Below are 6,190 nucleotides of genomic sequence, written 5' to 3' on the forward strand. Positions count from 1 at the left end.
CAAAAAATGAAATTTTACAGATACATTTTTGTATTTTGTTAAATAAAGTAATATTTTAAGTAACAGACTACTTTTCAGATAAAAACTTGATCAAGGGTCTCTGGGATTACCTGGAGAGCCAGAAGCAAGCGAAACAGCCAAAATCTGCAGAAGGACTGTGGCAAGTTCTCCAAAATGCTTGGAACAACCCACCAGCCGATTTTCTTATAAAACTGCCAGACAGCGTACCTAAGAGAATTGATGTAGTTTTAAAGGCAAAGGGTGGTCACACCAAACATTGATTTTATTTAGTTTTTAACTATTTACTGCTCTTTATATTATTTTTTTCTTGATATTTATAACCTTTCATTTCATTATTTTTGAAAGCATCTTAGCTGTACAGCATTTTTTACAGGTGCCTAAGACTTTTGCACAGTACTGTATATTTGCCAGTCATTCAACCAATCTCATCAGTGGCTAAATGATTATCTTTTTTATTAGCTATTATTATTCATTCACCATTATTTATGCACTAAATTAAAAATAATCCCTTGTAAAATGGCTGAAAGGTTTCCAGTTAATGCTATTGGATTGTTGTGTGCTCAACTTCAAACCCATGTGCAAAACTAGCCTGTTGCTTTATTTGTACATTCAAAGATAACTTGACAAGTCAACATCCATTTTTGAGTTTTTAGCAAAGAAGATGTTTTGCAACTAAAAACATAACATATGATTGTACTTGTGAACTTTACTCAGTTGTGGTTGTGCAGATACTTTTGTGAATCAGTTGTTAATATTTTCTTGAATACAGTTTGAACTGTACTTTTCTTAGTGGATCTACCCACTGAGTATTAGGAGCTGCTTGAAATGTCTGCTTCGCATTGACAGTTGTTGGTGTATGGAAGTCACAGAAACAGATTTTTTTTTCTCTGCACTACATAGAAAACACTTTAAACAAACAAAGATTTCCACAGTCTGAATGTATGTACTATCCAGGATATGTCCGAGTTATTGCATTGCACACACACTGTACTGTAAAAAATGCAGTAAAGCTAAAAACAAATGTTATATTTGCTTTATATAATTAAGCAAACTGTGTACGTTCTCATGGTGCAACATTTATTTAAAAGATATTTATAATTTCCAAAAATGGCCCAAATATATTACCTTATTACCATAAGGAAACTAGCAGAACCTGGGTTGACTATCCTCAGCTGTGCACATAAACCCTGCTGAGGCAACCTTTGTACTGTAGTTTTTCATAAAACGTTAATAGTACTAAGCAGAGGCTAAATAGTAGCTATTGATATTTTTCATAAGACTCACCCACATATATTACCACACGTCATAAAGGCTATCCCATATTTCTAACATTTGTGCATACTTGTACATATGTATTTTTATTGTTCTAAAGACTCCAACAAAAAGCTTGAAGTTGGCATTTTGGTCATGTTTCCAAAATGGTATAAAGAGTATTAAAAAACCAAATGGTTTGATTGTTAGTGTGTGCGTTAAGCAACCATTATGACTGGGTTATAGAATTGCTTAGAATCCTGCTTGAGCATTTTATATTGATTAAATGTATGAGGGTTAAAAATAACATTAGTAAATGCTTATATTGTAAAATAGCTCCCCTGTGCATGGTACTTATCAGTTTAATTAAAAATACAAATCCACGAAGAGGTCATTCCAACATCTCCTCAGCCCACCGCCTTAACTAAAATTTTAATTGTGCTGTGGGAAATGACCACTAGATGGTGGCAATAAGTTATGGAAATTTCACCTTGGCTCACAGAAAAGATTACTTTTCCCGTTTTGCTTTGGTTTGGTTTCTAAAAGCAGTGTATGTAGTAAGCTTATAGTGAAATGGAAAACATAATATTAGTACATACCTTCAAGGCAATGCCTGCACTAAATGAACATCAATCAACTGTAATAGCAGTCTTCAATTTTATCATGTTTTTACCACTAGATAAAAATGTAAAACGGTAAAAGAAAAACGTTTTCCCCAAGAGCTGAACTGAATTGGGTGCGGAAGGACTTAATGGTTGGAAATCCCCAGGGCTTCTCCTCACCTGTGTACCAGGTGCCATTAAATGGGTCATTTGGAATGAGGAGATAACATTTGGGAAGGCTTCAGAGAGATAGCGTCGTCCTAGGACCCTACCTGTCCCTGGAATAGTATCAAAACACGTAAACAATTCATAATACTGGTCCACAAATAACCCTGTTGAACCAACAATGTGCAGACATTGTATGAAATATTGCTGCCCTTTGGCTGACTAACCGTCAAAGGAGCAAATGAAATACAAACCATTGTGGTTATGTGTTCTTGCTATTTACTGTGGATGGTGTGAAGGTGCCGTCAAAGGGCATTGCTTATTGTGAAGCTGCAATACTTGGGATCCCATGGATCCACTTCACCAGAAGGTACTGGGGGACTAGCCAAGCACCCTCATCACCCTCTGGGTCCTGACAAAAATAGGATAAGCCTTTCACTGTTTGCTGCAATGCTTTCTGGGATGCAGCAGAGGGTGCTCTAACCCTGCAAGTATTGAAGGCATAGGGTTATTTAATTGAAGTATTCAACAATTTAAAAGGTTTTGTTAAGGCAATATGAAAGCTATTTCAAATGGGTATTTGAATCCAAAGTGCATAGTGGAAAATTAGCAAAAACCATATATATAGTGAGCTCCATAATGTTTGGGACATAGACATTTTTTTTCTTGATTTGGCCCTCTATTTTTATTCAAACAATTCATGTGTGGTTAAAGTACACATTCACAGCTTTTATTTAAGGTTTTTGTTATACTGTTTGATTTCACCATGTAGAAATTACAGCAATAGAATTGTATGTAGAATTATAAATAGTCCCCCCAGTACAGGACATCCTAATTTATTTATTTAACCTTTATTTAACCAGGTAAAAGTGATGTTGGGAATAATGTTGGCACGAATGGTGTAACAGGTGTTTCTGATTAGTCAGGTGTGTTCAATTGCTTCCATAGTGCAGTTATAAGAGTGCTTTCAGTATCTAAATTTGATTCTAGTCATTTGATTGCCTTTGGAGTCTGTTACTGGCATTTGTCAACATAAGGACCAGAGCTATGCCAATGAAAGTCAAGAAAGCCATTAAGCCAAGGAAAACCTCTAATGTTGATGACCGAAGAATTCTCATCATAATGAAGACAAACTCCAAAACAACAGCTGTCCATGAGTTCAGAAAAACTCATTAGGAGACATGTGTGGATGTGCCAGTGACTACTTTCCACAGAAAACTTCATAAACAGAAATATAGAGGCTGGGCAAGATGCAAACCACTGGTTTGCTGCCAAAACAGGATGTCCAGGTTACAGTTAGCTAAGAAGCACTTAAAATAGCCTCAAAGTTCTGGAAAAAGGTCTTGCGGATAAATGAGACATGTATCAGAGTGATGGTAAGGGTGATGAAACACTGCTGATAGCAGCAGAAGATTGAAGTGTACAGAAGAACCTTATCTGCTCAGGTTCAACCAAATGCCTCCAGATTCACAGTATTCACTGTAGAGGTCTTCCTTGGCTTACCAGGCTATTTGTCATTTCTATGCTCACCAGTGCTCTCTTTCTTAATGGTTCAAACAGTTGATTTTGGTTGGCCTAAGGTTTTGCCTATGTCACTAACTGTTTTCTCTTATTTCTAAGCCTCATAATGGCTTAAAGGGTGATAAAAAGGCTGGCAAATAAAAACTAGAAACTCCAAGCTCTCTTATACCTGCACTAAGAAAATAAGTGAATGCACCTAACTAGCAGGAACACTTGCGACACCATTTGTCCCAACATTATAATGCCCTGACATGGCGGGACTGTTTACAGTGCTGTAATTTCTGCATGGTGAAACAAAAATGTAGAAATGTACAAATCAAAAATTGATTGGAATACAGAGCCAAATCAAGAAAAAATATGTCTTTGTCCCAAACATTATGGAGCTTACTGTATGTCTCTACAGTGGTGCAGCGACTGGAGGAGGGGACCCAGGGGTAGACCTAGGACATGCTGGAGGGATTATATCCAAAGGCTGGCCTGGGATCGCCTTGGGATCCCTTGGGATGAGTTGGCGGAAGTCACTGGGGAGAGGGACGTCTGGGCTATTTAGTTTCTAATACTGCATATTGGCTTTGAAGCTGTAAGGATTTGGATTTTATCTATTTATTCACAGGGAGACAAGCAAGTTTATCTGACTCCATACATTTTCAAAACCTACAACCTGAATGTTTAGGAAATTTAGTGAAGAAAGGTGTTATGGAAATATGAGAAGTCCAGAGATAAACTGATGTGTATGCATTGCTGGGCAGCATACCTGCATCCATACCTGGCACCAGCTGACAGTGTCTCAGAGGTCTGGGACTTGTTACTTGCCTCATTACTCAGAGGTCTTGTGATTTAGATTCTAGTCCTTAATTTCAGAGGTCTTGTGATTTAGATTCTACTCCTTAATTTCAGAGGTCTTGGGACTTATTACCCATTTCAGCACTTAGTCTCAGCCTTGTGACTTAGATTCAGCTGCTAAAATGCAGAGGTCTTGGGATTTGTACCCAGCTCTGAGTGAGGCACGGGGGACCTTATTCCCAGAATCAAGTAAACATACCCCAGTGCCCAGGAAACTACACTTTAGGACATACATACTGACTCTAGTGGGCTACTGTATATGCTGGGCTAAGTATTTGCGAAGCCGTTGAGTTGGAAAGGAAGATGGAGGTGAGGCAAAAAAATGATGGTTGATTAATGACTATCCACCCATCCATCCGTTATCTATACCCGCTTATCCTGGACAGGGTCGCGGTGGGTGCTGTAGCCTATCCCAGCGTGCATTGGACGAGAGGCAGGAATACACCCTGGACAGGCCGCCAATCTATAGCAGGGCACACACGCCATTCTCACTCTCACACACTCATACCTATCGACCTACCTACATGTCTTTGGACCATGGGAGGAGTACCCGGAGGAAACCCACGTGGACATGGGGAGAACATGCAAACTCCACACAGAAAGGCCAAGGCCGGATTTGAACCCAGAACCTTCTTGCAGTGATTAATAACTATATAAATCCAAATAACTATCACCTGTCTGTGAGAGCAAATGTGAATACATTCAATACCTATAGCTTGAAAATCTGGCCATGGCTAAATAAGCATGACCAAGTTAACCAACAAAATATGTAACTAAATGATTCTGTATGGAAATGACAATGGTACCAAAACTGTTAAGCAGATTCTCCCCAGTTACCCAATATATCCCTTTGGACTTCCCTTAAAATACATCCTGAGCAAGCCTTCCACATTCCACAATTCCCTTAGTTTGTCATATAAGGTCTGGTCAGAACTATGGCTGTAACATAATGCCAAACTCCACTCCTCCAGGAACAGCGCATATTATACTCCCCCTCCCTGTTGGCACAGGATAACCAACAAAATCTAGAGATAGAAGTAAGATGTTTTGTATGACAGTATTTGACCTTGTGATTATAAGTATGATTTCCACAGATACTTCTCTATAAGGTGCTGCCCCCTTTGCGATCCAGACACTTATGTAAGAATATACAGTACATCTCTAATGACTCACAATCCCCCCCCTATTGAACACATTGTTTATTCCTTTCCATAAGTATCTAGTTTGCCCCCTACTATACTTTCACATGCGCCTCATTTCGATCAGTCCACATTCATTTACCTTTCCTCAATTTCTCCCTGCCCGCATTCATCATCATTACCCAATTGTTTTATATATGCACATTTAAAAAAGTCCTTTTAGTCCATATCACTTCCCTGGACCATGGCTATAGCTATTTCAGGATCCTGTCTTGAAGTGGCCTGACACAAGGATGCCATTGGGAGGTTCTGTGGCACGGTCTATGTGTTCAATCTTGTCCTGTCCTATGCTGACCCCCCCCCCCCCCCCCCCCACCCAACCCCCCTCAGTATGTCTATGGTCTGGCATTCGAACAGGCTAGCTAGCGGGAAAGGTCATCCCAATCCCAATAAATAAATAAATGATAAATCACGAGACCCATGTTTTCGGGAGAAACCACCAGGCAGCTTTGATGACCCATGTCCTGATGGGCGCATTCCTGTTGATTGAAGCTGCAGTTTACAGCCCGTGGTATTTATGACTCCAGCAGTGTGCAGCAGTCGAATTATGAAAGTCCAGACAAACGTAATGTGGTGGTTAGAACAGCC

Source organism: Anguilla anguilla, chromosome 3 (genome assembly GCF_013347855.1).
Source record: "Anguilla anguilla isolate fAngAng1 chromosome 3, fAngAng1.pri, whole genome shotgun sequence".
Classification (NCBI taxonomy): Eukaryota; Metazoa; Chordata; class Actinopteri; order Anguilliformes; family Anguillidae; genus Anguilla; species Anguilla anguilla.